The 14639-nt window shown below is 41.5% G+C and overlaps 1 long non-coding RNA gene across 1 annotated transcript; it reads right to left on the reverse strand.

Annotated features, from left to right (window-relative positions):
- Nucleotides 1-7752: 7752 nt before the first annotated feature.
- LOC122298555 lies at nt 7753-8699 on the reverse strand. The gene is made up of 3 exons (XR_006239443.1): nt 8608-8699; nt 8255-8336; nt 7753-7882 (listed from the first exon to the last, which is right to left on the reverse strand). It is a non-coding gene; the product is annotated as an uncharacterized LOC122298555 (long non-coding RNA).
- Between the last annotated feature and the right edge of the window lie 5940 nt (nt 8700-14639).

Here is a 14639-nt window from a genome sequence, read left to right on the forward strand (position 1 = left end):
AACATATTGAAATTTGAATGCATTAAATTTTAGAAAGGATTTTATAAAAAAAAAAAAAAAAAAAAAGCCTTTGAATCTGCTTCTAATTAAATCTAAAATTATTCTATTATATATTTCAAATGGAAATATTTTGTATCATGTCATCCAAAATCGTGCAGCTGGCAAACGTGTGGGGCTTACCTCACCGTCAAGAATTCATTGGATCTATTCAAAATTCATGGCGAATATGGTACTTCGACTGTCCATCATTCTTGTCTTTATATAATTATTTAGGAACCTGCCGAGGTCTCATCTTCAGCACTCAGCAGTGAAGATGAGTATCGAAAGGACGTTGCAACGGTCACATTTCATTTTTATAGAAAATGTTTACCGATCACTTTAAATCTTTAATTTTTCTTTTTTCTTTCATCATTTTTTAAAATTATTTAGAAAATTTTTTAAAATAAAAAAATTACATATTAATTTAAAAATATTTACTTAATCACTAAATAAAAATTAAAAATTAAAAAAATAATTTCAGTAGATGATTCTGGTAGAAATCATCGTGCACTTGGTGTTTTCCGTATCGAAATGTCTATCAACAATGCTTTTTTAAAGTATGTGCATTTGTGTAGAGTTAAATTAGCATCTTAAATTTGATTTTTAACATAAATTTAATTTTTAGATAATGTTAAAAATCAAACTAAGAGACAAAACAGTAAAGAGAAGAGACAATAAAGAGATAAATCAAAAGAAGTTAGTTCGTACTGATTTCATAAGACAAGGTGGACTCTATCACTCCAAAGATGAACATAGACCTCTATATAAGGAAGGGACTCTCCACAAGCTTGGGACGGAAAAAACTATACTACACAGCGCCTCCACCAGATCTCTCTCCAGGGATGACTTCTTTATGCTTAGACTAAATTTCTCTATTTTATTGAGTGACATGTGAGGTCACGAAGAGTAATTCTATATACAATCGTAAAATGCGTAAACACCGCGTAATAGTTTTAAAAAAGAGTGATGGTCCACTATTAAAAAATTCATTTCTTTCATAAGAATTTTATGTTTTATTCACTTTTTTCAAAATGATTACGCGGCGATTGCACAATTCACAGTTGCAAATATCTTTTTTGGGCCATGAGAGATTGTAAAATCACCAATCACAAGCTTTTGCCCCCAAACAACTCTTGGACGTAGGCTTTTATGTTGAACCACGCAATATTTTATATCTCTCATTATTTATTTATTTATTTATATCTACTTGTTTATTATTATTTTATAGATGAATGTGAAGATCACTGTATTGATGCCTTAATCTCCATTGTGGGTTAGGGATAATTCTTTCCTCTGTTTCGGTTTGCTATACAAATTTTAGTCATTAATAATTGGCGCCGTTTGTGAGATCGATTAATCTTGTATACCAGAATTGGGAGAATGATTCCTCGGCTTCTAAAATCATATTCAAAGAAGAAGAAAAGATACCTCTCAATTTTTCATCTATCATTTTTTTATTATTATCATTATTATTTTGGATAACATTGTTAAACCAAGTGAATTTTGAGGTACATGACGTGCATTGTGAATGTGAGAGGAAGATGCATGCATGTAAGGCACTAGTATGCACAGTGGGCTTGACAAGGCACGTAGTTGTGCACCTATTGAATCACATTGGCGAGCATGAGAGCCCACCCCCTTCCTCTGCCTGGAGCAGGACAGGGCCAGCTACCCTGCTGGACATTTGTATGGCAACGATGAAACCTTCCACTAGCTAGATTTATTCAACGACGACACCAAACGACCTTTGCGAGAAAGAGTTCAGATGCGAGATTTATTATCTGATGGAGCATGGTGAGCTACAAATGGACGAACATGATAGGCAATTGATTGTGGCGAGCAAAGATGGATAGCAACTGACATGGCAAGCAACTGATTGTGAATGGGAAAAAAAAAAACTCAAAGGCGAACAACCCCCACTACGCAAGAATCACTTGCGCACCTCAAACTCACTTAGGAAGCCTAGCACCAAAGGGAATAGCTGCAGTGGGCCAAAGAATAGATTGACGATTGCTCCTAGAAGGTAATTGAGAATAACCTTGACATCATAGCCTGAGATATCAAAAGCATGGGTACGAGGTCTCACTTGGACAACGTTGCCTAGCATTCTGAAAAGATCAAGTCCCGGATTGCGAACACTAATGCTATCCGAGACACAGCCTGTGTTTATGGCTACCGGGAGGGTCTTGAATGGATGCATGAATATCTACTGGCACATCTTGGGCTGGATTTGTAGACCCTGGACCTTACCTCTCTTCCCTAGGACTCTCGAGCGCAAGCCCATGTCAAGAACTTCGGGAAGCCAGGGTATCCCCTGTTCACCCTGAGTGCTTTTCCTCCTCCTTCTCCTTAATGACAGGCCTTGGGTCTCTTGTTTTTCTAAAATTTTTGTAAAAATTTCCTTTGTTTCTGTACCTTTAAAAACTACACATCGTGCATAAATGTATATATGAAAGTGCCTTTCTTCCCACTGCATGTGTCTAGCTTATCACTCCTTATAAAGTTTTCTTTTTCTTTTACTTTGGGTTGGTGCCTTGCTCGTGAAGCTTTGGCAAGGTCTCGGGAGCTAGAGCCCAACCTTGACCCAGTGACGAGTCTAGAGACTTAATTTTGTTGAGCAGAGGGTCAACTAGTCTAGGGACTTGGCCTTACTCTGTAGTGAGTCTAGGGACTCTGTCTTGGTCCCGAGGCTTTGACAAGGGCTCGAGAGCTTTGGCTCGGCCTTGACCCCACGGCGAGTCTAGGGACTCGGCTTTGTTAAGTAGGGGGTCAATGAGTCTAGGGACTTAGCCTTATCTCACAGCAAGTCTAGGGACTTTGTCTTGGTTGCGAGGCTTTGACAAGGGCTCAGGAGCTTGGGCGCGACCTTGACCCTACGGTGAGTCTAGAGACTCAGCTTTGTTGAGCGGAGGGTCGGCGAGTCTAGAGATTTGACCTTACCCCACAGTGAGTCTAGAGACTCTGTCTTGGTTGCTAGGCTTTGACAAGGGCTAAAGAGCTTGGGCCCTGCCTTGACCCCATGACTAGTGCAGGGACTCGGCTTCGTTGGTTTCAAATTTTGGCGACAAAGAGTTCAAGGAAAACATTCATGCATTCTAATTCATCACGTTAATTTACAATTACACAGGTTCTCATTCACAATTGATGCTCCCTTTCCCTACATGAAGTATTTCTTTAGGTACTTAGCGTTCCATGAGTGGGGGAGTTCGAGTCACTGGCTGTCCTTGAGGCTATAGGAACTGGGTCAGTTGCTTGCAGTTACTACATACGGGCCTTCCCATCATAGCCCCAGCTTTCCTTCTTCCTAAGTAGTTACTCATGTATACTTTAGTACCAAGTCGCCCACTTTGAATGAGCGTGGTCTGACCCATTTGTTGAAGTATTGTTCAGCCTTTCGCTTGTTACTTGCTGTAGGTCAAAGTGCTGGACACAGAATGTGGGCATTCTAACTTCCACAAGAATTACTGCTTCTCTCCCATAAGTGAGGGCGTAGGGTTCTCCCCAATGGGGGTCTAAACAGTCGTTCAGTACACCCATAGCACGCCCAGTAGTTCTTCTGCCCATGCCCATTTTTGTGCCCTAAGCTTCTTCTTAAGGGTAGAAAGAAGAGTTTAATTGGTCGCCTTGGCTTGGCTGTTGGCTTGGGGGTGTCCTAGCGAGGAGTACATTACCTTAATCCCAAGCTTTGCACACCAATCCCTGTAGTGTGAGTAGTCAAACTGCCTTCGGTTATTCGATATGAAGCTCTTGGGTATGCCGAATTGCCAGACTATCGACTTCCATAGGAACTTTGTGATGGCCCGAGAGGTGACGCTTGCGAGGGGCTTTGCTTCGACCTACTTTGTGAAATAGTCGACCGCCACGATTATGAACTTAGCCCCTCCTGTAGACGTTGGGAATGGGCCAACCAGATCTTGGCCCTACTGGGCAAAAGGCCATGGGGAAGTGATCAATGTTAGCTTCCAGTGGGCATCGCAGCACTTGTCCATGCTCCTAACACTTTGGGCATTTCTTTTTGCGAAATCCTTTACATCCATAAGGGGATGGGGCCAGTAGTATCTGGCCCAGGTCGCCCTTGTGGCCAACACCCTTCCTCCTAAGTGGCTTCCACAGACTCCTTCGTGGATCTCCACCAGCATGTACTACGCCTCGTCTGGTGAGAGGCATCTGAGGAGTGGTTCGGAGAAGCCTCTCTTGTACATGACCTATTCCAGCAAGGTGAACCGAGCCACCTAATTCCTGACCTTGTGTGCTTCTTCTGAGTCGCTCAGTAGTTTTCCCTCTTGCAAAAACTCCCTGATGTCCATGGCCCACTAGAGGGATGCTAGGGTAGTGACAAATACTTCGGCTTCGATGGATGGGGTGTCGACCGTTCTGACCACAGTATGTTTCGGGAAAGGGAGCTCTTTCTATCCTAATGTAGCCTTTCCCAATCAATCTACCTTCTGATTCTTTCCTTTCGGGACTTGCTAGATGCAGAAATAGTGGAAGCAATCATGCTCGTTGCAGATGAACTGGAGATACTTTTTCAACCTTTCTCCTTTTGTGGCAAACTGCCCTAGAACGTGGTTGATAACCACTTGGGAGTCGGCCCTTACCTCTACTTCTTCAGCTCCTAGCAATTGATCAATTGACATCCTAGCCAAGAGTGCCTCATACTCGACCTCACTATTGGTTGCTTTGAATGCAAGCTTGACTGCGTAGTTGTGCTCTTCTCCATTTCAGTCACTATGTGCACCACTACACCCCTGCTAACTCGACAGGATGAGCTATCTACGTAGACTTTCTAGGGCTTTCCTTGGGTTAGTTAGGACTTCCTCTGAGAAGCTAGTGAACCTTGCGATAAAGTTTGCCAATACTCGTCTTTAATCGAGATGCAGGGCAGATACTCAATGTCAAACTTGCTGAGCTCGATCGCCCATTTAACGAGCCGACTTGAGGTTTCTGGCTTTTGTAAGATTTTCTCAAGGGGAAGGTCGGTGAACACTTTCATTGGGTGGGCCTAGAAGTAAGGCCTTAACCTTCTCGCGACGACGACAAGTACGAACACCAATGTTTCAATTTGCTAGTATCTTGCTTCAGCTTCACGCAAGGGTCAGGTCATGTAGTAGACGGGCTGTTACCCTTCTTCAATTTCTCAGACCGGTACTACTGATACATCATGTGGGGACATGGCTGGGTATACTATCAAGCCCTCACCTGGTTTTGTTTGGCTAAGGAGCGGGGGGTGGACCAACTACTTCTTCGGGTTGGAAAAAGTTTATTCACAGGCTGCATCCCATTCTTGAGCCTTCCTCAAACTTTGAAGAAAGGGAGACAATAGTCAGTTAACTAGGCAATGAAGCGGTTTAGGGCTGCCACTCGACTGGCCAGTCGTTGGACTTTGTGGAGGTTGCTGGGGAAGAGCATCCCTACTATTACTTCAACCTTTTTGAGGTTCACCTCAATCTCTTTCTTGGAAACTATGAACCCAAGGAACTTTCCTGACTCCACCTGAATGCACACTCCACCTTGAGTTGAGCTTCATTTGGTATTGTTGGAGGATGGAGAAGGCTTCTTGAAGATCTATCAGGTGCTGCTCAGGCTTCTATACTAGCAGCTCGTCCATGTATACTTCCATGTATACTTCCATGTTCTAGTAGATTTGCTGCTTGAACATCCAATTGACCAGTTGCTGGTAAGTTGTGCCACATTCTTGAGATTGAACGGCATGGTCTTGTAGTAGTAAAGCCCTCAGTTTGTGATGAATGTTGTCTTTTCCTTATCATCCAAGCTCATCATGATCTAGTTGTATTTGGAGTAGGTATCCATGAAGCTGAGGAGGGGATGTCCCGCTATCAAATCCACAATTAGGTTGATGTGTGGCAATGGGAAGCTATCCTTCAAGCAAGCTTTGTTCAAGTAGGTGAAGTCAATGCACATTTGCCACTTCCCGTTGGCCTTCTTCACCAAGACCACATTAGAGAGCCATTTTGGGTAGTGGGCTTCTTGGATGAGTCCCGCTACCAGGAGACAGTTTACCTCTTCAACTATCATCGTATACTTCTCGTCACTGAAGCTTCGTTGTTTTTGTTTGACTTTCCAGGCCACTGGGTTGACGTAGAGTCGGTGCTCAATGATGGAGTTGTCTATCTAGGGCATCTTATCATGGATCCAAGCAAACAATTCTTGGTATTCGATGAGGAGACATTTCAAAGCTTGTCTTAATTTTGGGTCTAGCTTGGTTCCAACCTGTAGGGGTGAGCAAAATTTCAAACTGTTCGATTTCGGCCGACTTCCGGTCCGATTCCGACTCCGACGGAATCGGAGTGTTTGGAAGTCGGAGTCAGAATCGGACCAGTTCCGACTCCGTAACGGAAGTCAGAATCGGAATCGGTAAACCACAGGTTCCGAATTCCAAATTTCAAATTCTGACTTTTTAAAAAAAGAAAACCAGATGCAAAACGATGCCGTTTTGCATCTGGTTTTTGGCTACCTGTTAATTGGAACGGCGTCATTCCATTTAAATGAGAACGATGCCGTTTGAATCACGGCTAAATGGCCTCCGCGAGGTGTTGAGGGCCATAAGCCATTCATGTGATTCTTCCTCTGTTCCACTTCCTCACATCCAGTCTCGACCACCACATCCATTCTCATTTTCTCCCCTCACAGCTCATGCTCATGGCTCAAACTCTTCTCACCGACGACGCCACAGCTCAGAGATTGCCGTCGCCGACTCGCCGCAGCTGGATTATTGCAAGTTGCAAGTTGCAACCAACATTTCCTAATCGGTAAATTGAAATGTTTGCATTGTGTATTTACTCCATTTTTGATATTATTTAATTGATAATTGGAAATTGGCCGTGAATGTTCTGTTTTGTACGTTGGCAGTGAATGTATTGAGGAGGATGATGGTCTTTTTCAACTGTTGTGTGTTAGTTGGATGGACTTTGAAGGTTGCGGCCTACGTGTTTGTGGAAATGCCACAAAGAATATGGATCATTCTGGTGCATGACTTATTCTTTAACGACTAGGAGTTTTTAGCTACATTTTGTGCCTCACCATCATAGAAATGGATGAATCAACTGGTTATTGAATAAGTGGGAAATCAACTTTTAGCATATAGAAAGCAGCATTCATTATGCTAAAAGAATTATAGTTGCTTATTACATGTAATTGGATATGAATTTGAATGATTAACGCCCATGCCTGATTAGCAGCTATTACAAGGAAATCATTGAGATTCAAACCACTAAAGTCTATTAAAGTTGACCAATGGAGTGAAGTATTAATAAAGTAGTTTTTGGCCTCGTCATTGACAGCTCTTGATCTTCAAAGGTCGTTGCATTTCTTTCCTTCCAAAGAAGGTTCTAACCATAATGTCAATATTTTTATTCTTTTACGGTTCCTAAATTGCTTTGTAAATGAAGGCTACAGAAGGGATAAGGCTGTTTGAAAAGCATGCCGGCAGTAAATGAATTAATATTTCCACAATAGCCAATTGACAAGGCCAGTTGAGTTGTTCTCAGAAGTAATATTTCCACAGAATCAAATGAATTAAGCAGTCAAAATTTAAACAGCACTTATTCCTCCATCCATTTGAATAAAGTTAAACCTAAACAACATTTACCGAAAAACATCCATGAAGATAACAAATTATAAAGCTTGGTGTGTTCTCTATATGTTATTAGTTTTTTCTTTTTGAATGACTAGTACAAGTTTAAAGCAAACCAACCACCAAGGCTTCTGTTAGATCTCCAGCTGCTAGATAAACAGGTTGAGCTACATGGTAATAACCCATCAAGCGAGGGACTATTGGTATAATATCTCTGTGATTTACAACTCGCCAGCTATCTTTAACTTTCTGCAAATGTAAGTACAAGTTGTGTAAGCATTCACCAACCTTGGGGGTCCAGTACAAGAGGAGTAGATGCAGAAAAGGGTGCCATAACATACTAGCTAAAAAAACACAAAAAATAGTGTTATTGCACAAGCTGTGTGAATGTGTGTTGCATTCTGTTGCATAAGGAACTAATTGAGCCATTTTACTAGTCAACTCAATGGCTAGCTTGCTTGGTTTCCCTTCTTGCTCTTGTTAAGTTTCTACATGCTTGTGGCCTAACTTCATCACAAAATACAGAGCCATAGGGTAAAAGTAGAGGTATCTATGCAAAATTATATAAAAAAAAAAGTGGAGACTTCTAAAAATAAAATTGTAGATGGTGGTTTTTATTACCCTGTTATAAACTTATGCAAACTTTTTGTTACCAACTCTAGGAGACCCAAAGTTATACATAGTCACAGAGATTGCCCCACACCTGATACACCAAAAAAAAAAAAGGGAAAAGGAAAATAGATAGTTAAGTTTCATTGCCATTACTCTCAAAACGCACTACATTAAAAATTACTACAAATACACAAGTTACTAATTTTACTAGGATCAAGTAATCTCTATCAATTCCTAATCATAAAAATGTCAAGTTAGCTTTCCATAGTTTCTGAATACATAGACCTGAATCGTCAATGGAATTAATTTTCTGAAGTATGGAAGAATGAAGGACTCTATAAGTAGAAAGATAAACAGCATACTTAGCCAACTGACTAGAGGAAAGCTCGAGAGCAAGAAGGGTGGCCAATGCTCCGCCTAAACTATGCCCAGTCACATACACATGGCATTTGAGTAGCGGCTCAGAAAGATCATCTTTGTCACCGAAACAAAAATCACAATAGGGCATGTTAATATAGCCACAATGCAGGACAACAGTGTGTCAGTTATTCAACATAGCCTGATCATTCAACTTAAATATCAATGTCTTGTAATGCTATATATCAAGCCAAACCATAAAGATATGAGCTAGGAGTTACATGTTCAAACCACTAAAACAAAAATTGGAAAATCTGAACACACACATGGTTTGAAACATAACATTCTTCTAATTATTCTAAGAAACCATATCTTACTTTAGTTCAGTAGCTACTAGAAGCAAAATGAAACACTAAAAATAAACTTCTGACATCAGCATGAAGCTGATTAACTACCAACTATCAAGTTCCTTATGATTTAACCATCTACATGTTTCTCTCATGTGACATTAAGATATTAGCTTCACTTGTTTTATTGTTTTATTGTTTATTGTTTTTTTAATAAACTTCGTAATTTTTGGAAGTAAATGTGTCAGATTTCAAGCTATGGAGGAAGAATGATATGGGACCCCAGAACAAGATCAGGATGCCACAATTCCGTCCCCAGCACTGAGATCCAGACCCACTTCCAGAACACAAACTTCATGTACAAGTAGTCGATTCCCACTCCCGGTAAACATTGAAGACGAGGATACATTTAATGATGAGGAGGAGATGGGTATTGGGGATGAGCCGGATGTACCACCACCTTTATCTGTGAGGGCCAGACCACCATGTCCACGATCAAATAAAAAAAGGTCGTGGACGTGGGAACATTTTACAAAGGTTGACGGTGATCCCTCGGAACCGCACGTAGCTTGCAACCATTGTGGCACAGAAGTTGCATGTCATTCAAAGAAACAAGGCACTGCTGGTTTGATATCACATCTAAATAGTTGCCAGAGGTATAAGATAGTGAAAGGATTGGCTGCCCGAGATCAGACAACTCTAAGTTATGAAACTTCTATTGCGACTGATGGTACGCAATCCAAGAAAATGGTCATCCCTCAATACAGTGAGAAGATGTTGAGAGATGCGCTTGCTGAGATGATCATTGAAGATGAGATGCCTTTTACTACAGTTGAGAAAAGAGGGTTCCGAAAGTTTATCAAGCTTATTGAGCCACGATTCCCATTGCTGTCACGGTATACAGTGATGTGAGATTATATAAAAAGGCATTTGAAAGAGAAGGCTGAGATGAGACAAATGTTTGTGACGACCGGCCAGAGAGTCTCATTTACGACTGACACATGGACGTCTATACAGAATGTTTCCTACATGTGTATTACAGCACACTACATTGACAGTTCATAGACTTTAAAAAAACAGATTATTGGATTCAAAGAAATAAATGATCATAAGGGTGCATCAATTGGGGCAGCGATGGATGATTGCTTGAAAGATTGGAGATTTCAGAAGGTTTTATGCATTACAGTTGACAATGCCAGTGCTAATGATACTGCAATTGAATGGTTCAAGCAGAATACGAGAGTGAGAGATGATGTCATCCGGGACCATGAGTTTATCCATATTCGTTGTTGTGCTCACATAATCAACCTGATTGTGACTGAGGGGTTAAAAGAGGTTGACGATTCCATTACAAAAGTCTGCAACATTATGCGGTATGTGAGGGCTTTCCTGCAAAAGCTGAAAAAATTCAGGGCAATAGAGGAACAACTTGGATAAAACATTCTCGGACGCTGTGCTTGGACGTTCCCACTCGATGGAACTCTACATACATGATGTTGGATGTGGCACAGAGGTACCAAAAAGTGTTTGAGCAGATGGAGGTGGAAGATGGGGGTCTGCGGTATGCTTTGCTTGAGCCTGCAGGAAAGGGGCTCGGTCCGCCGGACACACATGACTGGACGAGTGTAGGATTCTTTGTCACATTTTTGTATATTTTTTATGATATTACAATGAAAATATCTGGATCCACATACACGACTGCAAACTTGTGGTTCAGTCAGATCTCGACACTACACCACCACTTGGAAGATGGTTGTGATGACCCTAGTGGACTGTTATCTGGTATGACTCAGAGGATGTTGTCCAAATATAATAAATATTGGGGGCAAATTGAGAAGATAAATAGATTACTCTTTTGTGGCTGTGATCCTTGACCCCCGAATCAAGTTGGCCGTGATAGAATATTGGGCAAATTCCATCCTCGGGGCAATGAAGGCTGCATCGTTTATTACAACGCTGAAAACTGATCTTGATGACTTGTACAACCACTACAAAAATAGTGGACAACCTTCATCTTCAGCGGATACCTCACACATGACTCCGACACCTCCCTTTGATGACTTTAGCATGACTGACACATTGCCTCGACGCCGTAGGAATTACGACATCATGAATGAGTATCATTAGCTCGTTGCATCGAAGAATATTATGGGGTGTACTTCAGAGGTTGAACGGTATTTTATGGAAGAGGTCGAGGCACCTAGTCCTGCATTTGAGATATGCATTTGGTGGAAGGCTAATTCCATCAAGTATCCAATCCTTTCCCGTATTGCCCGAGATGTGTTAGCCATTCCTATTATGACGGTTGCATCTGAGTCGGTGTTTAGCATTGGAGGTCGAGTCTTGGATGCTTTCCGGAGTTCTTTGTCACCGTCAACCGTGGAGGCCCTCGTTTGCACACAGAACTGGATCAGTGATACACCCCTAGGACTAGATAGCATTGGCATTGATGATGAGAGCTATAAGCTTGAAGATGGTAACCTTATTTTACTTGTTTTTTTATTATTGATTATTTTAATTATTTTTATGATTTCATAAATTTATTTAATTTATATTTTTTTTATCATTTCACAGATGTAATTGTGAACCCTAGTATAGTTGCCGATGAATGATGGAGTATGGATAAAGATAAGTTGATATCAGAATTAACTTAATCTTTATTGGTATTAATGGTAATTAAATTTTACTTTTACTGTGTTCAATTTTCTGTATTAATATTTAGTTACATTTATTGATTGAATACCTTTTTATCTTAATTTCAGGTACTTCAAATGACCAAGTACGATGCTGCAAAGTGCAAATGATGTTTTTTATTTTGGTTGAATCAAAATGTTTATTCTTATGGACTGTTTAATCAAATTTTGAAATAGACTGTTATTCCTATTATTAATTGTTTAGGACTTTCTGAATTATGTATAATAATTAATTATGCAGTCTAACGTGCTCAAACATATTTGACCTTTTGCATTGAAAATATTGTCCATAATACTCGTTATACCAGGAAAATTAATTAATTCATTAATTAATTATACACTTTAACGTGTTCAAGCTTTTATATATTTCAAGAAAATTGAAAATAACAAAAATACCTCAAATTTATATATAAAGTGAGATTTTTTATGAAATAAGGATAAAATAAATTTTAAAAAAAAATAAAACGTATCATCTAGTCCAAGTCGGAATTAAAGTCAGAATTCAGAATTCCGGCACCGATCAGAAATCTGACTACCGACAGTAATCGAAAGTCTAAATTCCGTTTTGATTTCAGAATTTGGAATTCCGTTCGAAATTCGGAATTCCAAGTTCCGAATGGAATCGAACTCCGATTCTTCTCGGAATCGGAATCGGAGCTCGATTTCGACTCCGACAAAAGTCAGAGTCGGAAGTCGAAATTCTGATTCTACTCCGTTGGAATCGGAGCACAGCCCTACCAACCTGAACCATCTGCTAAGGTCTCTGTTGGATCAAAACTAGCTCTAACGGCTCGTTTGGTTCGGCTTGTCAAAGGGCCAGCTTGTCGCTGACCGCTTCATCCCACTCGACTAGGATAGAAGGTGATGGCGGTCCGGTCGTCTCTTTAGCTTCTCCAACTATTGTGACTATCTTGACCTTGTGTCTTAGCTCCCAAGCTTAGCATTCCCAAACTAGGACTTGCTTGCCACGGATCTCGCCCACTCCCAAGTTGGTAGGAAATTTCATTTTGAGATGGTAATTGGAAGCCACAGCCTTCAAGCTGTTCAAGGTGGGATGCCCATGTATTTAGTTGTACGAGGAGGGGGCCTTGACCACCAAGAAATTGGCCATGGTCGCAACGGTCCTGGGGGTCTTCCCAGCTAAGATGAACAGGGTAATGACCTGTATCGGTTGAACAATGTCACCTATGAAGCCTTTGAGGGCCGAATGCAACCGGTCAGGGCTGATCCCCATCTTGACGAAGGCTTCCCAGAATAGGATGTTCGCCGAATTGTTTTTGTTCTCTAAGCAGTGGGGGCATCGTCACCACCAATGCATCGTCGTGTGGGTGAAGGATGCCTTCTTCATCATTCTCACAGAAGGTTATCGTGGTGCCCCTAGAGTGCCACCGGGCCTTGATAGAAACTCTCTCGGTGGTGAACACCTTCTCATAGCCTGCACTCCAGGCATGTGCCCTCTTGGTCGATGAAGTGGTCCCTCATCCTATGTATCCCCCCTATGATCGTGCAGATTTCCCTAATAGACCTGTCTACCCTTAGGGGGCTCCTTTTGGTGTGGGCTCCTACGAGCCTCTCCTCTTGTTCCATGCCCTCCCGAGCTTGTACCCTATCGGGAGCTCAGAAGCCCACCTTCAAGCTAGTCTTGCCAGTCTTCTGACCGACATGTTAGGCTCGGCAGGTCCTCTTTCCTTCTTCTTTTCAGGGCATTGCAATCCTTAGTGCTGTGCCAGTCGGTCATGTGGTACTTGCAGTATTGGCAGCCCTCCTTGCTTCAGCTCGACTCCCTCTATGAGCTCGATTCTTGTTCCCTTTCCACTACCAAACTTGAGTGAGCGTAGGGTCCCTCAAGCAGATTGGGTAGGGCCTCTCCCTTTCTCTTCGTGTTTGGCGCACCCTTTCTTCTCCCTTCATGACCATGACCTCCTCTTTGTTCGGCCGCCTTTTGATCCATAAACTCCTTGAGTGTCTCTTCGGTGTTAATGAATATGTCCACCCGGTCTATAAACTCCCTGAGTGTGGTGGGAGTCCTCCATGATATTTCCATCATGAATTGGTTCTATGGCCAGATTCCCCGTAGCAAGGCCACCGACATGATCTTCTTGTCTTAGTAGTTTGTGGTCATGCATTCTTGATTGAAGCGAGAGAGGTACAACTTCATGCAGCCGGTCATCTCCTCTTTTGGCTTGCCATGAACTACGTTATAAAAAGGCAGGCCAGCTTATCAAAGTTGTAACAGCCCGCTTGAAATTCAATGATGGAATTTCTATAGACTTTAGGAACCATAAGTTTTCACAAATTGACTAATTGTGTGACGCCCCCAAATCCCACATACAGACACGGGAAAATCGAGACGTCGGGATGATGACAACATGGGTCACCACCCTATCGCCAAGTGCCAAGTGTGTATAAATGCAACAAGTGTGCAAAAGAAAACACGCAGCGGATAAATAAAGTCATATAACTAAGTACCAGAATTTTTTTATGTTTAATACACCAGAATTTTTTCTATGTTTAATACAAACCCGTTCAAAACATACATAATAAAATATTACAAGCTACAAATATTATTTCAAAACCAACTACAATGCATAAACTCCAAATCAATACTCCGGCGGAGTCACCTCCTCGGGCTCAGCCTCCTCCTCCTCCTCGACCTTTGCATCAAAATCTACGATATCAAAATGGTGCCGCAAGTAAGTAAAGATCCAAACTCCACAAGATAAAAACATATTAAACTCAAATAATATGCATGAAAGAATGCAAATGCACATATCCCATAAAATCACATTTTTTTTCCCATGCACGCCAAAAATCCCATTTTGGCCTAAAACATTCCCTTTAAACATAATTTCGCTATTATCCCCGATAATGGCCCAAAAACCAAACCATCAGAGCACTGTAGGTGGGAATCACAGGCGGGACTCTACCACCATCCCTGCTCACCACCGTCCCTACGCGTGCACCGTAGGTGGGAATCACAGGCGGGATTCTACTACT

Source organism: Carya illinoinensis, chromosome 16 (assembly GCF_018687715.1).
Source record: "Carya illinoinensis cultivar Pawnee chromosome 16, C.illinoinensisPawnee_v1, whole genome shotgun sequence".
NCBI classification, from domain to species: Eukaryota; Viridiplantae; Streptophyta; class Magnoliopsida; order Fagales; family Juglandaceae; genus Carya; species Carya illinoinensis.